This window comes from Oncorhynchus masou, chromosome 24, assembly GCF_036934945.1.
Source record: "Oncorhynchus masou masou isolate Uvic2021 chromosome 24, UVic_Omas_1.1, whole genome shotgun sequence".
Taxonomy (NCBI): Eukaryota; Metazoa; Chordata; class Actinopteri; order Salmoniformes; family Salmonidae; genus Oncorhynchus; species Oncorhynchus masou.
This window is the reverse complement of record NC_088235.1, coordinates 101,985,555-102,006,679: the sequence shown is the minus strand read 5'-3', so window position 1 is coordinate 102,006,679 and position 21,125 is coordinate 101,985,555. Positions and strand designations below refer to the sequence as shown.

Here is a 21,125-nt window from a genome sequence, read left to right as displayed (position 1 = left end):
GGGCCTGACAGTACATTCCCCTCCCTGATCAACCTGTAATCCCTATATGGAGGGGGCAGGAGATCAGGACTGCCTTGGACACACTGATTAGAGAGAGGGATGGAGGGAAGAGAAATCCAAAGTTATTCCTAACAGCTTTGAGCCTTTAGCAGTCAGATCACCCAATCGGTCTGGAGGGAGGGAGGGAGAGATCCCAATTTAAGATCTGACAAAAAATACTTAAATCAGTTATAGAACCCATTGCCCTCTATGGTTTTGAGGTCTAGTATCCACTCCCCAACCAAGAATTCACAAAATGGAACAAACACCCGATTGAGACTCATGCAGAATATGGCAAAAATATACTTTGTGTACAACGCAAAACCCCAACCAATCCATGCAGAGCAGAATTAGGACAATACCCGCTAGTTATCAAAAATCAGAAAAGAGATGTTCAATTCTACAACCACCTAAAAGGAAGCAATGCACACACATTCTACCACAAAGCCTTCACTTACAGAGAGATGAACCTAGAGAAGAGTCCCCTCACAAACACACAGACCTCACAGAGCCTTCACCTACAGAGATATGAACCTAGAGAAGAGTCCCCTCACAAACACACAGACCTCACAGAGCCTTCACCTACAGAGAGATGAACCTAGAGAAGAGTCCCCTCACAAACACACAGACCTCACAGAGCCTTCACCTACAGAGATATGAACCTAGAGAAGAGTCCCCTCACAAACACACAGATCTCACAGAGCCTTCACCTACAGAGAGATGAACCTAGAGAAGAGTCCCCTCACAAACACACAGATCTCACAGAGCCTTCACTTACAGAGAGATGAACCTAGAGAAGAGTCCCCTCACAAACACACAGATCTCACAGAGCCTTCACCTACAGAGAGATGAACCTAGAGAAGAGTCCCCTCACAAACACACAGACCTCACAGAGCCTTCACCTACAGAGAGATGAACCTAGAGAAGAGTCCCCTCACAAACACACAGATCTCACAGAGCCTTCACCTACAGAGAGATGAACCTAGAGAAGAGTCCCCTCACAAACACACAGACCTCACAGAGCCCCAGGACAGCAACACAATGAGACAAAACCAAATCACCAGAAAACAAAAAGATGGAAAGAATTAGCTTTCCAATTTGCTGAGTTTTTTTGTTATCTGGCCCTAAACAGAGAGTACAACATTAAGAAAACTCAGTGAGCATAGGCTTCCTATTGAGAGAGGCCACCATAGGCAGACCTGGCGCTCAAGAAAAGACAGGTTATGTGCACACTGCCCAAAAAAATGAAACTGAGCTGCACTTCCTAACGTCCTGCCCAATATACAGTATGACCACATTAGAGATACATATTTCCCACAGATCACAAAGAGTTTGAAAACAAATCAAACATTGATAAACTCTCATATCTGTTAGAAATACCTGAGTGGCAGTCAAAGTGGGCAAGTGGGCAATCAAAGCAGCAAGTTGTGTGGCCCGTTGCCATGAGAAAAGGGCTACAAATGGAGCACAAACAACATTGTAAATACCACCTATATTTATGTTTATTTATATCCCCCTAGTATTCCTACTACAACTATTTGCACATTGCTAAAACATTGTACATAATTGATGATCTTCTCACTTTTGTTTATTTCACTTGCTTTGGCAATGTAAACACATTTCCCATGCCAAAGAATCCCCGTGAGGGAGAGAGAGACCTTTTAAAGATGGAGTTGTTTCCTTGCTGAGTCATCCATTTAAAATCACTGCCATATGCTGTCACATCTCGGTGACTCCTCAGCATAGTGACATATTTCCTGTCCCCCCAGGGAGCTGAGAAGGGAACATGATCCTGATACATCTCAGCTACTGATTCACATTAGCTGCTCCTCCGTAATATTTCATCTGAACAAGAGCTATAGAGGCACAATGTGTCTCAGCATACTACTCTCATGAAGTCTATCTCTCTGAGCGTTCTATTCTGACCAATAAAACATCCCGCAAGGCAGCTGCAAGTGATGTGATTGGTCGAGTTGTGCTTAGGCAGAGGGCAACTGTGTGTGGAGACTAATGACTTGTGTGAAAGCTTGGGCCACTCTCTCTTCCTGTATCTGCCATCTCTCTCACTCTTTTCCTTCTCTTCTCCTGTCTCCTTCTCCCTCCTACTCTCACTGGCCAGAGGTACATGTCCAGGACCGCACAGCACACCCACACAGCTTGTTGGTTTGCTAGACAGGTCTCTCTCTCTCTTTCTTTCTCTCTCTTTCTCTCTCTTTCTCTCTCTTTCTTTCTCACTCACTCACTTACTCACTCACTCACTCACTTACTCACTCACTCACTCACTCACTCGTTAGCCCTTCATCCACTAAATGTCTCCTTGTCTGGATCTGATTCAGGTCTAAGGTGGTCTCTCTCCAACCGGTCAAGGCTGTGAGGTGTGATCATGTGTTTCTATAAAGGCTGCTCATGTTAGTGTTGAGAACAATGCTTTCTCAGCCTCTCTTCCATAGTATAATGTGAATGGGAATGGGTGCTGATCTATTGGGAGAGGTTTAGTTAGTTTATCAAATCAATTCTCTGTCATTATTAACTTATTAGGTAAATGTAATTAACTAGAAAGTCGGGGCACCAAGGAAAATATTCAGATTACAAAGTTATAATTTTTCTAATATAACTTTCAGATATTTTAATATCCGATCAATTAATCTTCTAATTAATGAGTTATTCTTTACCTCACGTTAGTCTCATTCCAAACGTCGTAAATTGTTGGTTATCTGCACGAACCCAGTCTTCACTATGAATCTCATATTGTCTCAATCATTTATTTATTAACTAACTAGAAATGCACACACAACCAAACAAAGTAAAAGTGGTTACAAGGAAATGTAGGGGATGTGCCGTAGTTAGTTAAAACGGTATTGCTGCTTGGTAGACAAAGGGACTGTGAAGGGCGCGAAAGATTAAAGACACTACACAGTTGATACAGTGGGGCAAAAAAGTATGTAGTCAGCCACCAATTGTGCAAGTTCTCCCACTTAAAAAGATGAGAGAGGCCTGTAATTTTCATCATAGGTACACTTCAACTATGACAGACAAAATGAGAAAAAAAATCCAGAAAATCACATTGTAGGATTTTTAATGAATTTATTTGCAAATTATGGTGGAAAATAATTATTTGGTCACCTACAAACAAGCAAGATTTCTGGCTCTCACAGACCTGTAACTTCTTCTTTAAGAGGCTCCTCTGTCCTCCACTCAATTCTAACAACTGAAATGCTAATCCTTTGCACATGAACGCTCACTCTTTCGGGAATAATTGCAATCAATATATATATTTACGCTCAGTGTGTCGTCGTGATTTCTGTTGGAAAGTTTGTTTCTGTTGGAGAGTTTGTCCGTACTCTCTCTCTCTTCCGTGGTTAGAATGGATAGTTCAGAGTCCCATTCAGAAATGTTTTTATAGAATAGATGTTTCAGCAGTTGTCGGCCTTCGCATTCAATGGTATAGAATTCCTAGCTGCAGACTAGTAATTAGTTTCAAAGATCTTAGTCTGTGGGATCGATAGTCTCAGAGTTTAACCACGTGGTATGGTTAAAAGATTCAGCAATCTACTCAAACCTTAGCTCCCTCTGTGATGAGGAACTGGTCTGGTCTCAAACCTTAGCTCCCTCTGTGATGAGGTACTGGTCTGGTCTCAAACCTTAGCTCCCTCTGTGATGAGGTACTGGTCTGGTCTCAAACCTTAGCTCCCTCTGTGATGAGGTACTGGTCTGGTCTCAAACCTTAGCTCCCTCTGTGATGAGGTACTGGTCTGGTCTCAAACCTTAGCGCCCTCTGTGATGAGGTACTGGTCTGGTCTCAAACCTTAGCTCCCTCTGTGATGAGGTACTGGTCTGGTCTCAAACCTTAGCTCCCTCTGTGATGAGGTACTGATCTGGTCTCAAACCTTAGCTCCCTCTGTGATGAGGTACTGGTCTATTCTCAAACCTTAGCTCCCTCTGTGATGAGGTACTGGTCTGGTCTCAAACCTTAGCTCCCTCTGTGATGAGGTACTGGTCTGGTCTCAAGCCCTCTCGTGGTAATCGAGGTAAGCTGGTCTGAAGGGAATTCCTCCAGGTGGTGGTTATATTCGTAACAGTAGAAAGGGGCGCCAGAAACTGTTCTGGATTTGTGTGTAATTGGCTCACATTGCATGTGTAAGAGTCTGTGCTCATGGGGCGGTCCAATGATTTTGTTCAACTTTAAAGGGAATTGGATTCTCTTTCATTAAACAATTGAAAATCACTTTACATAATTTCAGAAATAGTTTTAATTTTAAATAGTTCAAATAGTTCATGAATTTTATACAACAATTAGATGCAAGCCTCACAACCGAGAATCTTGTATAAACAGAGTTATGGTAATGTGGCTGTATTGTCTCTCATGAGTTTCACAAACATTCAACGAAATGGACCGGTTGTAGCTGGATTCTCCGTGTACACATTCTCAAAAACATGGACATTGTTCAATTCTCAAGTTCTGTGATGTGGAAGAGTTTCCTTTGTTATCCTGTGAAACTCACTCTCTCTATGCTCCTCTAGGAATTTATGACCTGCCTAACAGAGCCTGGGTGTAGGGGGAAGAGAGAGAGGTGGTGAGAGAGAGAGGGGGATGGTGCTCGCTGTACCCAAAGAGGGCCACGTCATGACAAGAGCGATGTATGGGCTCATCTCAGCAGCAGAGCCAGTCTATGGGAGGGCAATTTATTAATTATACTATTCTGGAAGGGCTGGAGAGGGCTTACAGAGTCAGATACTATATCAAGGAACACACACACCACGAACACCCACGATATTACTTCCACTCAGCTCCTCTCACGTGAACACTTGTGCATGAAGACGGACAGACACAGAACAAGAGAGGGATGGTGGTAGTGGGATAGAGAGAAACGGAGATACCGTCTCCTTTGAAAAGCTCAGTGCCAACCAAATCCTCCTCATACTAATAAGACTAGGCTATGAGAAATGTTCTGTCCACTAAAGAGAGTAAATGGTGTTATGTACTTGAGTGAAGACCCAAAAGCGGTTTTAACAGAAAACAGAGTTCTTTAATGAAAAACAGGAATGGCATAAATCCTCTTCCAACGTTGACAATGGAACAAAAAGAACGTAGTATAGTGCAGGATGCACCTGCCAGGCAGACTCCGACAGGATAGGACAAGGTGGAAGCAAACGAGACGACAGCTTGCTTCTGGCATCAAAAACACAAACAAGAATCAGACACTGAAAGTAGCAGGAACAGAGAGAGAAATAGAGACCTAATCAGAGGGGGAAGAGTGAACAGGTGTGAAAGAGTGAATGAGCTAGTTAGGGGAGATGTAGAACAGCTGAAGAATGAGAGACAGAGAAGGTAACCTAAAAAGACCAGCAGAGAGAGACAGAGTGAAGAGAAAGGACAGGAACAGACATAACAAGACATGACAGTACCCCCCACTCACCGAGCGCCTCCTGGCGCACTCGAGGAGGAAACCTGGCGGCAACGGAGGAAATCATCGATCAGCGAACGGTCCAGCACGTCCCGAGAGGGAACCCAACTCCTCTCCTCAGGACCGTACCCCTCCCAATCCACTAGGTACTGATGACCACGGCCCCGAGGGCGCATGTCCAAAATCTTACGAACCCTGTAGATGGGTGCGCCCTCAACAAGGATGGGGGGGAGGGACGAGCGGGGGCGCGAAGAACGGGCTTAACACAGGAGACATGGAAGACCGGGTGAACGCGACGAAGATAGCGCGGGAGAAGAAGTCGCACTGCGACAGGATTAATGACCTGGGAAATACGGAACGGACCAATGAACCGCGGGGCCAACTTGCGAGAAGCTGTCTTAAGGGGAAGGTTCTGAGTGGAGAGCCATACTCTCTGACCGCAACAATATCTAGGACTCTTGGTCCTACGCTTATTAGCGGCCCTCACAGTCTGCGCCCTATTACGGCAAAGTGCCGACCTGACCCCCTTCCAGGTGCGCTCGCAACGCTGGACAAAAGCCTGAGCGGAGGGGACGCAGGACTCGGCGAGCTGAGATGAGAACAGCGGAGGCTGGTACCCGAGGCTACTCTGAAAAGGAGATAGACCGGTAGCAGACGAGGGAAGCGAGTTGTGGGCGTACTCTGCCCAGGGGAGCTGTTCTGACCAAGACGCAGGGTTACGAAAAGAAAGACTGCGTAAATGCGACCAACAGTCTGATTGGCCCGTTCGGCTTGACCGTTAGACTGGGGATGAAAGCCGGACGAGAGACTGACGGAAGCCCCAATCAAACGGCAAAACTCCCTCCAAAATTGAGACGTGAACTGCGGGCCTCTGTCGGAAACGACGTCAGACGGAAGGCCATGAATTCGGAAAACATTCTCGATAATGATCTGAGCCGTCTCCTTAGCAGAAGGGAGCTTAGCGAGAGGAATGAAATGAGCCGCCTTAGAGAATCTATCGACAACCGTAAGAATAACTGTCTTCCCCGCTGATGAAGGCAGTCCGGTGATGAAATCTAAAGCGATGTGAGACCACGGTCGAGAGGGAATGGGAAGCGGTCTGAGACGGCCGGCAGGAGGAGAGTTCCCAGATTTAGTCTGCGCGCAGACCGAACAAGCGGCGACAAATCGACGCGCGTCACGTTCCCGAGTGGGCCACCAGAAACGCTGGCGAATGGAAGCGAGCGTACCCCGAACGCCGGGGTGGCCGGCTAACTTGGCAGAGTGGGCCCACTGAAGAACGGCCGGACAAGTAGGAACGGGAACGAACAGAAGGTTCCTAGGACAAGCTCGCGGCGACGGAGTGTGAGCGAGTGCTTGCTTTACCTGCCTCTCAATTCCCCAGACAGTCAACCCGACAACACGCCCCTCAGGGAGAATCCCTCGGGGTCGGTGGAGACCTCAGAAGAACTGAAGAGACGAGATAAAGCATCAGGCTTGGTGTTTTTGAGCCCGGACGATAAGAAATAACAAACTCGAAACGAGCGAAAAACAGAGCCCAACGAGCCTGACGCGCATTAAGTCGTTTGGCTGAACGGATGTACTCAAGGTTCCTATGGTCAGTCCAAACGACAAAAGGAACGGTCGCCCCCTCCAACCACTGTCGCCATTCGCCTAGGGCTAAGCGGATGGCGAGCAGTTCGCGATTACCAACATCATAGTTACGTTCTGACGGCGATAAGCGATGAGAGAAAAACGCGCAAGGATGGACCTTGCCGTCAGAGAGAGCGCTGAGAAAGAATGGCTCCCACGCCCACCTCTGACGCGTCAACCTCAACAACAAACTGTCTAGAGATGTCAGGTGTAACAAGAATAGGTGCGGATGTAAAACGATTCTTAAGAAGATCAAAAGCTCCCTGGGCGGAAACGGACCACTTAAAGCACGTCTTAACAGAAGTAAGGGCTGTGAGGGGAGCTGCCACCTGACCGAAATTACGGATGAAACGACGATAGAAATTAGCGAAGCCCAGAAAGCGCTGCAGCTCGACGCGTGACTTAGGAACGGGCCAATCAATGACAGCCTGGACCTTAGCGGGATCCATCTTAATGCCCTCAGCGGAAATAACGGAACCGAGAAAAGGGACAGAGGCGGCATGAAAAGTGCACTTCTCAGCCTTCACATAAAGACAGTTCTCCAAAAGGCGCTGGAGGACGCGTCGCACGTGCTGAACATGAATCGAGAGAGACGGTGAAAAAATCAGGATATCGTCCATGTAAACGAAAACAAAAATGTTCAGCATGTCTCTCAGGACGTCGTTAACTAGTGCCTGAAAGACAGCTGGAGCGTTAACGAGGCCGAAAGGAAGAACCCGGTATTCAAAGTGCCCTAACGGAGTGTTAAACGCCGTCTTCCACTCGTCCCCCTCCCTGATGCGCACGAGATGGTAGGCGTTACGAAGGTCCAATTTGGTGAAAAACCTGGCTCCCTGCAGGATCTCGAAGGCTGAAGACATAAGAGGAAGCGGATAACGATTCTTAACTGTTATGTCATTCAGCCCTCGATAATCCACGCATGGGCGCAGGGACCCGTCCTTCTTCTGAACAAAAAAACCCCCGCTCCGGCGGGAGAGGAGGAGGAGACTATGGTACCGGCGTCGAGCGAAACCGACAAATAATCCTCGAGAGCCTTACGTTCGGGAGCCGACAGAGAGTATAATCTACCCCGGGGGAGTAGTTCCCGGAAGGAGATCAATACTACAGTCATACGACCGGTGTGGAGGGAGAGAAGTGGCCTTGGAACGACTGAACACCGTGCGCAGATCGTGATACTCCTCCGGCACCCCTGTCAAATCGCCAGGCTCCTCCTGTGAAGAAGAGACAGAGGAAACAGGAGGGATAGCAGACATTAAACAGGTCACATGACAAGAAACATTCCAGGATAGGATAGTATTACTAGACCAATTAATAGAAGGGTTATGGCGCACTAGCCAGGGATGACCCAAAACAACAGGTGTAAAAGGTGAACGAAAAATTAAAAAAGAAATGGTTTCGCTATGATTACCAGAGACAGTGAGGGTTAAAGGCAGCGTCTCACGCTGAATCTTGGGGAGAGAACTACCATCTAAAGCGAACAAGGCCGTGGGCTCCCTAACTGTCTGAGAGGAATGTCATGTTCCCGAGCCCAGGTCTCGTCCATAAAACAGCCCTCCTCCCCCAGAGTCTATCAAGGCACTGCAGGAAGCAGATGAACCGGGCCAGCGGAGATGGACCGGAAAGGTAGTGCGTGATCCAGAAGGAGAGGCCTGAGTAGTTGCGCTCACCAGTAGCCCTCCCCTTACTGATGAGCTCTGGCTTTTACTGGACATGAGGTGACAAAATGACCAGCGGAGCCGCAGTAGAGACAGAGGCGATTGGTGATTGTCCATTCCTTCTCCTTGGCCGAGATGCGGATACCCCCAGCTGCATAGGCTCAGCATCCGAGCCGGCGGAGGAGGGTGGCAGTGATGCGGCAGGTGGCAGTGATGTGGAGAGGGGAGCAACGGAGAACGCGAGCTCCTTTCCACGAGCTCGGCGACGAAGATCAAACCGTCGCTCTATGCGAATAGCGAGGGCTATTAAGGAGTCCAGACTGGAAGGAACCTCCCGGGAGAGGATCTCATCCTTAACCTCGACGAGGAGACCCTCCAGAAAACGAGCGAGCAAAGCCGGCTCGTTCCAGTCACTAGAGGCAGCGAGAGTGCGAAACTCAATAGAATAATCCGTTATGGACCGATTCCCCTGACGTAGGGAAGACAGGGCCCTGGAAGCCTCCTCCCCAAAAACAGAACGGTCAAAAACCCGTATCATCTCCTCCTTAAAGTCCTGATACTGGTTAATACACTCAGCCCTCGCCTCCCAGATTGCCGTGCCCCACTCACGTGCCCGTCCGGTAAGGAGAGAAATGACGTAGGCGATGCGGGCTGCGCTCCTGGAGTAAGTGTTGGGCTGGAGAGAGAACACCACGTCACACTGAGTGAGGAATGAGCGGCACTCAGTGGGCTCCCCAGAGTAACACGGCGGGTTGTTGATCCTGGGCTCCGGAGACTCGGAAACCCTGGAAGTGGGCGGTGGATCGAGGTGGAGTTGGTGAACCTGTCTTGTGAGGTCGGAGACTTGGACGGCCAGGGTCTCAACGGCATGTCGAGCAGCAGACAATTCCTCCTCGTGTCTGCCTAGCATCGCTCCCTGGATCTCGACGGCGGAGTGAAAAGGGTCCGGAGCCGCTGGGTCCATTCTTGGTCTGATTCTTCTGTTATGTACTTGAGTGAAGACCCAAAAGCGGTTTTAACAGAAAACAGAGTTCTTTAATGAAAAACAGGAATGGCATAAATCCTCTTCCAACGTTGACAATGGAACAAAAAGAACGTAGTATAGTGCAGGATGCACCTGCCAGGCAGACTCCGACAGGATAGGACAAGGTGGAAGCAAACGAGACGACAGCTTGCTTCTGGCATCAAAAACACAAACAAGAATCAGACACTGAAAGTAGCAGGAACAGAGAGAGAAATAGAGACCTAATCAGAGGGGGAAGAGAGAACAGGTGTGAAAGAGTGAATGAGCTAGTTAGGGGAGATGTAGAACAGCTGAAGAATGAGAGACAGAGAAGGTAACCTAAAAAGACCAGCAGAGAGAGACAGAGTGAAGAGAAAGGACAGGAACAGACATAACAAGACATGACAAAATGGTATGTCCACACTGCCTAGAACAATAGCAGGGTTATATGGATTATCAGTCCTCTAACCGCAGTTATGATTCATGTGCTGTGTCATGGTAAAGAGGACATGGGGGTGCAGCCATTTAAGTGATAGGTTGGTTGGTGCTTTGGCAGGCACTGAGAGGATTTGGCTATCAGGGAAGAATACATCTCACAGATGCACTACATGACCAAAGGTATGTGGACACCTGCTCGTCGAACATCTCATTCCAAAATAATGGGCATTAATATGGAGTTGGTCCCACTTTTGCTGCTATCTTTCCACTCGATCGTGTCTCATCGCTGCAACTCCCCAAAGGGCTCGGGAGGCAAAGGTCAAGTCATGCTTCTTAACACCTGCCCGCTTATTCTGGAAGCCAGCTGCACCAATGTGTCGGAGGAAACACTGTTCAACTGAAGATGAGGTCAGCCTGCAGGCGCCCGGCCCGCCACAAGGAGTCTCTAGAGCATGAGCCCTATGGAATGTCTTTAATGAAACAAATGACGATACATGAAATAACTTATAAATACAAAAACAGAACGTGAAAAACCTATACAGCCTGTCTGGTGAACACTAACACAGAGACAGGAACAATCACCCACGAAATACAAAGTGAAACCCAGGCTACCTAAATACGGTTCCCAATCAGAGACAACGAGAATCACCTGACTCTGATTGAGAACCGCCTCAGGCAGCCAAACCTATGCAACACCCCTACTCAGCCGCAATCCCAATAACTAAAAAACCCCACTATGAAATACAACAACATAAACCCATGTCACACCCTGGCCTGACCAACTAATTAACAAAAACACAAAATGCTAAGACCAAGGCGTGACAGTGTGAGGCTTTTAGCAGGAATATCATATCACTGATGTATATTAGCCATAATGCAACTATTCATTTTATTCAGCCTGTTTAGCGTGATTGGTCTGAGCTCTTTTAGCTGGAATTGAAAGTGGATTTGACAATAAGATGAAGGCAGCTAACTATTTTATTCACTCACACAGGGGACTCAGGAATGACTATTTTATTCACTCACACAGGGGACTCAAGAATGACTATTTTATTCACTCACACAGGGGACTCAGGAATGACTATTTTATTCACTCACACAGGGGACTCAGGGATGACTATTCTATTCACTCACACAGGGGACTCAGAAATGACTATTTTATTCACTCACCCAGGGGACTCAGGAATGACTATTTTATTCACTCACACAGGGGACTCAGGAATGACTATTTTATTCACTCACACAGGGGACTCAGGAATGACTATTCTATTCACTCACACAGGGGACTCAGAAATGACTATTTTATTCGCTCACACAGAGGACTCAGGAATGACTATTTTATTCACTCACACAGGGGACTCAGGAATGACTATTCTATTCACTCACACAGAGGACTCAGGAATGACTATTTTATTCACTCACACAGGGGACTCAGGAATTACTATTTTATTCACTCACACAGGGGACTCAGGAATGACTATTCTATTCACTCACACAGAGGACTCAGGAATGACTATTTTATTCACTCACACAGGGGACTCAGGAATTACTATTTTATTCACTCACACAGAGGACTCAGGAATAACTATTTTATTCACTCACACAGAGGACTCAGGAATGACTATTTTATTCACTCATACAGGGGACTCAGGAATGACTATTCTATTCACTCACACAGAGGACTCTGGAATGGCTTCTATTCACTCACACAGAGGACTCAGGAATGACTATTTTATTCACTCACCCAGGGGACTCAGGAATGACTATTTCATTCACTCACACAGGGACTCAGGAATGGCTTCTATTCTCTCACACAGAGGACTCTGGAATGGCTTCTATTCACTCACACAGAGGACTCTGGAATGGCTTCTATTCACTCACACAGAGGACTCTGGAATGGCTTCTATTCACTCACACAGAGGACTCTGGAATTAATATTCTATTCACTCACACAGAGGACTCAGGAATTACTATTCTATTCACTCACACAGAGGACTCAGGAATTACTATTCTATTCACTCACACAGAGGACTCTGGAATGGCTTCTATTCACTCACACAGAGGACTCTGGAATTACTATTCTATTCACTCACACAGGGGACTCAGGAATTACTATTCTATTCACTCACACAGAGGACTCTGGAATGGCTTCTATTCACTCACACAGAGGACTCAGGAATTACTATTCTATTCACTCACACAGAGGACTCAGGAATGACTATTCTATTCACTCACACAGAGGACTCAGGAATTACTATTCTATTCACTCGCACAGAGGACTCAGGAATTACTATTCTATTCACTCACACAGAGGACTCTGGAATGGCTTCTATTCACTCACACAGAGGACTCTGGAATGGCTATTCTATTCACTCACACAGAGGACTCTGGAATTACTATTCTACTGACTCACACAGAGGACTCTGGAATGGCTATTCTATTCACTCACACAGAGGACTCAGGAATTACTATTCTATTCACTCACACAGAGGACTCAGGAATTACTATTCTATTCACTCACGCAGAGGACTCTGGAATGGCTTCTATTCACTCACACAGAGGACTCTGGAATGGCTTCTATTCACTCACACAGAGGACTCTGGAATGGCTTCTATTCACTCACACAGAGGACTCTGGAATGGCTTCTATTCACTCACACAGAGGACTCTGGAATGGCTTCTATTCACTCACACAGAGGACTCTGGAATGGCTTCTATTCACTCACACAGAGGACTCTGGAATGGCTTCTATTCACTCACACAGAGGACTCTGGAATGGCTATTCTATTCACTCACACAGAGGACTCTGGAATGGCTATTCTATTCACTCACACAGAGGACTCTGGAATGGCTATTCTATTCACTCACACAGAGGACTCTGGAATGGCTATTCTATTCCCTCACACAGAGGACTCTGGAATGGCTATTCTATTCCCTCACACAGAGGACTCTGGAATGTCTTCTATTCACTCACACAGAGAACTCTGGAATGGCTATTCTATTCACTCACACAGAGTACTCTGGAATGGCTATTCTATTCACTCACACAGAGGACTCAGGAATTACTATTTTATTCACTCACACAGGGGACTCAGGAATTGCTATTCTATTGACTCACACAGAGGACTCTGGAATGGCTATTCTATTCACTCACACAGATGACTCAGGAATTACTATTCTATTCACTCACACAGAGGACTCAGGAATTACTATTCTATTCACTCACACAGAGGACTCAGCAATTACTATTCTATTCACTCACACAGAGGACTCTGGAATGGCTATTCTATTCACTCACACAGAGGACTCTGGAATGGCTATTCTATTCACTCACACAGAGGACTCAGGAATAACTATTTTATTCACTCACACAGAGGACTCAGGAATGACTATTTTATTCACTCATACAGGGGACTCAGGAATGACTATTCTATTCACTCACACAGAGGACTCTGGAATGGCTTCTATTCACTCACACAGAGGACTCAGGAATGACTATTTCATTCACTCACACAGGGACTCAGGAATGGCTTCTATTCTCTCACACAGAGGACTCTGGAATGGCTTCTATTCACTCACACAGAGGACTCTGGAATGGCTTCTATTCACTCACACAGAGGACTCTGGAATGGCTTCTATTCACTCACACAGAGGACTCTGGAATTAATATTCTATTCACTCACACAGAGGACTCAGGAATTACTATTCTATTCACTCACACAGAGGACTCTGGAATGGCTTCTATTCACTCACACAGAGGACTCTGGAATTACTATTCTATTCACTCACACAGGGGACTCAGGAATTACTATTCTATTCACTCACACAGAGGACTCTGGAATGGCTTCTATTCACTCACACAGAGGACTCAGGAATTACTATTCTATTCACTCACACAGAGGACTCAGGAATGACTATTCTATTCACTCACACAGAGGACTCAGGAATTACTATTCTATTCACTCACACAGAGGACTCAGGAATTACTATTCTATTCACTCACACAGAGGACTCTGGAATGGCTTCTATTCACTCACACAGAGGACTCTGGAATGGCTATTCTATTCACTCACACAGAGGACTCTGGAATGGCTATTCTATTCACTCACACAGAGGACTCAGGAATACTATTCTATTCACTCACACAGAGGACTCTGGAATGGCTTCTATTCACTCACACAGAGGACTCTGGAATGGCTTCTATTCACTCACACAGAGGACTCTGGAATGGCTTCTATTCACTCACACAGGGGACTCAGAAATGACTATTTTATTCACTCACCCAGGGGACTCAGGAATGACTATTTTATCCACTCACACAGGGGACTCAGGAATGACTATTTTATTCACTCACACAGGGGACTCAGGAATGACTATTCTATTCACTCACACAGAGGACTCTGGAATGGCTATTCTATTCACTCACACAGAGGACTCTGGAATGACTATTCTATTCACTCACACAGAGGACTCTGGAATGGCTATTCTATTCACTCACACAGAGGACTCAGGAATGGCTATTCTATTCACTCACACAGGGGACTCAGAAATTACTATTCTATTCACTCACACAGAGGACTCAGGAATGACTATTCTATTCACTCACACAGAGGACTCTGGAATGGCTATTCTATTCACTCACACAGAGGACTCTGGAATGGCTATTCTATTCACTCACACAGAGGACTCTGGAATGGCTATTCTATTCACTCACACAGAGGACTCAGGAATGGCTATTTTATTCACTCACACAGGGACTCAGGAATGACTATTCTATTCACTCACACAGAGGACTCTGGAATGGCTTCTATTCACTCACACAGAGGACTCAGGAATGACTATTCTATTCACTCACACAGAGGACTCAGGAATTACTATTTTATTCACTCACACAGGGACTCAGGAATGGCTTCTATTCTCTCACACAGAGGACTCTGGAATGGCTTCTATTCACTCACACAGAGGACTCTGGAATGGCTTCTATTCACTCACACAGAGGACTCTGGAATGGCTATTCTATTCACTCACACAGAGGACTCAGGAATTACTATTCTATTCACTCACACAGAGGACTCAGGAATTACTATTCTATTCACTCACACAGAGGACTCTGGAATCTTCTATTCACTCACACAGAGGACTCAGGAATTACTATTCTATTCACTCACACAGAGGACTCAGGAATTACTATTCTATTCACTCACACAGAGGACTCTGGAATGGCTATTCTATTCACTCACACAGAGGACTCAGGAATTACTATTCTATTCACTCACACAGAGGACTCAGGAATTACTATTCTATTCACTCACACAGGGACTCAGGAATTACTATTCTATTCACTCACACAGAGGACTCAGGAATACTATTCTATTCACTCACACAGAGGACTCTGGAATGGCTTCTATTCACTCACACAGAGGACTCTGGAATGGCTATTCTATTCACTCACACAGAGGACTCTGGAATTACTATTCTATTCACTCACACAGAGGACTCTGGAATGGCTATTCTATTCACTCACACAGAGGACTCTGGAATGGCTATTCTATTCACTCACACAGAGGACTCTGGAATGGCTATTCTATTCACTCACACAGAGGACTCTGGAATGGCTATTCTATTCACTCACACAGAGGACTCTGGAATGGCTTCTATTCACTCACACAGAGGACTCTGGAATGGCTATTCTATTCACTCACACAGAGGACTCTGGAATGGCTATTCTATTCACTCACACAGAGGACTCTGGAATGGCTATTCTATTCACTCACACAGAGGACTCTGGAATGGCTATTCTATTCACTCACACAGAGGACTCTGGAATGGCTTCTATTCACTCACACAGAGGACTCTGGAATGGCTATTCTATTCACTCACACAGAGGACTCTGGAATGGCTATTCTATTCACTCACACAGAGGACTCTGGAATGGCTATTCTATTCACTCACACAGAGGACTCTGGAATGGCTATTCTATTCCCTCACACAGATGACTCTGGAATGGCTATTCTATTCCCTCACACAGAGGACTCTGGAATGTCTTCTATTCACTCACACAGAGAACTCTGGAATGGCTATTCTATTCACTCACACAGAGGACTCAGGAATTACTATTTTATTCACTCACACAGGGGACTCAGGAATTGCTATTCTATTGACTCACACAGAGGACTCTGGAATGGCTATTCTATTCACTCACACAGATGACTCAGGAATTACTATTCTATTCACTCACACAGAGGACTCAGGAATTACTATTCTATTCACTCACACAGAGGACTCAGCAATTACTATTCTATTCACTCACACAGAGGACTCAGGAATTACTATTCTATTCACTCACACAGAGGACTCTGGAATGGCTATTCTATTCACTCACACAGAGGACTCTGGAATGGCTATTCTATTCACTCACACAGAGGACTCAGGAATTACTATTCTATTCACTCACACAGGGGACTCAGGATTTGCTATTCTATTGACTCACACAGAGGACTCTGGAATGGCTTCTATTCAGTCACACAGAGGACTCTGGAATGGCTTCTATTCACTCACACAGAGGACTCTGGAATGGCTTTTATTCACTCACACAGAGGACTCTGGAATGGCTTCTATTCACTCACACAGAGGACTCTGGAATGGCTTCTATTCACTCACACAGAGGACTCTGGAATTACTATTCTATTCACTCACACAGAGGACTCTGGAATGGCTTCTATTCACTCACACAGAGGACTCTGGAATTAATATTCTATTCACTCACACAGAGGACTCTGGAATGGCTATTCTATTCACTCACACAGAGGACTCTGGAATGGCTATTCTATTCACTCACACAGAGGACTCTGGAATGGCTATTCTATTCACTCACACAGAGGACTCAGGAATTACTATTCTATTCACTCACACAGAGGACTCTGGAATGGCTATTCTATTCACTCACACAGAGGACTCTGGAATGGCTATTCTATTCACTCACACAGAGGACTCTGGAATGACTATTCTATTCACTCACACAGAGGACTCTGGAATGGCTATTCTATTCACTCACACAGAGGACTCAGGAATTACTATTCTATTCACTCACACAGAGGACTCTGGAATGGCTATTCTATTCACTCACACAGAGGACTCTGGAATGGCTATTCTATTCACTCACACAGAGGACTCTGGAATGGCTATTCTATTCACTCACACAGAGGACTCTGGAATGGCTATTCTATTCACTCACACAGAGGACTCTGGAATACTATTCTATTCACTCACACAGAGGACTCTGGAATGGCTTCTATTCACTCACACAGAGGACTCTGGAATTACTATTCTATTCACTCACACAGAGGACTCTGGAATGGCTTCTATTCACTCACACAGAGGACTCTGGAATGGCTTCTATTCACTCACACAGAGGACTCTGGAATGGCTTCTATTCACTCACACAGAGGACTCTGGAATGGCTTCTATTCACTCACACAGAGGACTCTGGAATGGCTTCTATTCACTCACACAGAGGACTCTGGAATGTCTTCTATTCACTCACACAGAGAACTCTGGAATGGCTATTCTATTCACTCACACAGAGGACTCAGGAATTACTATTTTATTCACTCACACAGGGGACTCAGGAATTGCTATTCTATTGACTCACACAGAGGACTCTGGAATGGCTATTCTATTCACTCACACAGATGACTCAGGAATTACTATTCTATTCACTCACACAGAGGACTCAGGAATTACTATTCTATTCACTCACACAGAGGACTCAGCAATTACTATTCTATTCACTCACACAGAGGACTCAGGAATTACTATTCTATTCACTCACACAGAGGACTCTGGAATGGCTATTCTATTCACTCACACAGAGGACTCTGGAATGGCTATTCTATTCACTCACACAGAGGACTCAGGAATTACTATTCTATTCACTCACACAGGGGACTCAGGATTTGCTATTCTATTGACTCACACAGAGGACTCTGGAATGGCTTCTATTCACTCACACAGAGGACTCTGGAATGGCTTCTATTCACTCACACAGAGGACTCTGGAATTACTATTCTATTCACTCACACAGAGGACTCTGGAATGGCTTCTATTCACTCACACAGAGGACTCTGGAATGGCTTCTATTCAATCACACAGAGGACTCTGGAATGGCTTCTATTCACTCACACAGAGGACTCTGGAATGGCTATTCTATTCACTCACACAGAGGACTCTGGAATGGCTATTCTATTCACTCACACAGAGGACTCTGGAATGGCTATTCTATTCACTCACACAGAGGACTCTGGAATAGCTATTCTATTCACTCATACAGAGGACTCTGGAATGGCTATTCTATTCCCTCACACAGAGGACTCTGGAATGGCTATTCTATTCACTCACACAGAGGACTCTGGAATGGCTATTCTATTCACTCACACAGAGGACTCTGGAATGGCTATTCTATTCACTCACACAGAGGACTCTGGAATGGCTATTCTATTCACTCACACAGAGGACTCTGGAATGGCTATTCTATTCCCTCACACAGAGGACTCTGGAATGTCTTCTATTCACTCACACAGAGAACTCTGGAATGGCTATTATATTCACTCACACAGAGGACTCTGGAATGGCTATTCTATTCACTCACACAGGGGACTCAGGAATTGCTATTCTATTGACTCACACAGAGGACTCTGGAATGGCTATTCTATTCACTCACACAGATGACTCAGGAATTACTATTCTATTCACTCACACAGAGGACTCAGGAATTACTATTCTATTCACTCACACAGAGGACTCAGCAATTACTATTCTATTCACTCACACAGAGGACTCAGGAATTACTATTCTATTCACTCACACAGAGGACTCTGGAATGGCTATTCTATTCACTCACACAGAGGACTCTGGAATGGCTATTCTATTCACTCACACAGAGGACTCAGGAATTACTATTCTATTCACTCACACAGGGGACTCAGGAATTGCTATTCTATTGACTCACACAGAGGACTCTGGAATGGCTTCTATTCAGTCACACAGAGGACTCTGGAATGGCTTCTATTCACTCACACAGAGGACTCTGGAATGGCTTTTATTCACTCACACAGAGGACTCTGGAATGTCTTCTATTCACTCACACAGAGGACTCAGGAATGGCTTCTATTCACTCACACAGAGGACTCTGGAATTACTATTCTATTCACTCACACAGAGGACTCTGGAATTACTATTCTATTCACTCACACAGAGGACTCTGGAATGGCTTCTATTCACTCACACAGAGGACTCTGGAATGGCTTCTATTCACTCACACAGAGGACTCTGGAATGGCTTCTATTCACTCACACAGAGGACTCTGGAATGGCTATTCTATTCACTCACACAGAGGACTCTGGAATGGCTATTCTATTCACTCACACAGAGGACTCTGGAATAGCTATTCTATTCACTCACACAGAGGACTCTGGAATGGCTATTCTATTCCTCACACAGAGGACTCTGGAATGGCTATTCTATTCCCTCACACAGAGGACTCTGAATGTCTTCTATTCACTCACACAGAGGACTCTGGAATGGCTATTCTATTCACTCACACAGAGGACTCAGGAATTACTATTCTATTCACACAGGGGACTCAGGAACACAGAGGACTCTGGAATGGCTTCTATTCAGTCACACAGAGGACTCTGGAATTCTATTCACTCACACAGAGGACTCTGGAATGGCTTCTATTCACTCACACAGAGGACTCTGGAATGTATTCTATTCACTCACACAGAGGACTCAGGAATGGCTTCTATTCACTCACACAGAGGACTCTGGAATTACTATTCTATTCACTCACACAGAGGACTCTGGAATGGCTTCTATTCACTCACACAGAGGACTCTGGAATGGCTTCTATTCACTCACACAGAGGACTCTGGAATGGCTTCTATTCACTCACACAGAGGACTCTGGAATGGCTATTCTATTCACTCACACAGAGGACTCTGGAATGGCTATTCTATTCACTCACACAGAGGACTCTGGAATAGCTATTCTATTCACTCACACAGAGGACTCTGGAATGGCTATTCTATTCTCTCACACAGAGGACTCTGGAATGGCTATTCTATTCCCTCACACAGAGGACTCTGGAATGTCTTCTATTCACTCACACAGAGAACTCTGGAATGGCTATTCTATTCACTCACACAGGGGACTCAGGAATTGCTATTCTATTGACTCACACAGAGGACTCTGGAATGGCTTCTATTCAGTCACACAGAGGACTCTGGAATGGCTTCTATTCACTCACACAGAGGACTCTGGAATGGCTTCTATTCACTCACACAGAGGACTCTGGAATGTCTTCTATTCACTCACACAGAGGACTCAGGAATGGCTTCTATTCACTCACACAGAGGACTCTGGAATTACTATTCTATTCACTCACACAGAGGACTCTGGAATGGCTTCTATTCACTCACACAGAGGACTCTGGAATGGCTTCTATTCACTCACACAGAGGACTCTGGAATGGCTTCTATTCACTCACACAGAGGACTCTGGAATGGCTATTCTATTCACTCACACAGAGGACTCTGGAATGGCTATTCTATTCACTCACACAGAGGACTCTGGAATAGCTATTCTATTCACTCACACAGAGGACTCTGGAATGGCTATTCTATTCTCTCACACAGAGGACTCTGGAATGGCTATTCTATTCCCTCACACAGAGGACTCTGGAATGTCTTCTATTCACTCACACAGAGAACTCTGGAATGGCTATTCTATTCACTCACACAGAGGACTCAGGAATTACTATTCTATTGACTCACAGAGAGGACTCTGGAATGGCTATTCTATTCACTCACACAGATGACTCAGGAATTACTATTCTATTCACTCACACAGAGGACTCAGGAATTACTATTCTATTCACTCACACAGAGGACTCAGG

General features: G+C 45.6%; 1 protein-coding gene across 1 annotated transcript in view; it reads left to right on the top strand.

Annotated features, from left to right (window-relative positions):
• The window catches only part of sgip1a (SH3GL interacting endocytic adaptor 1a), a 159,056-nt gene that overhangs the window by 52,651 nt on the left and 85,280 nt on the right, over nucleotides 1-21,125 (top strand).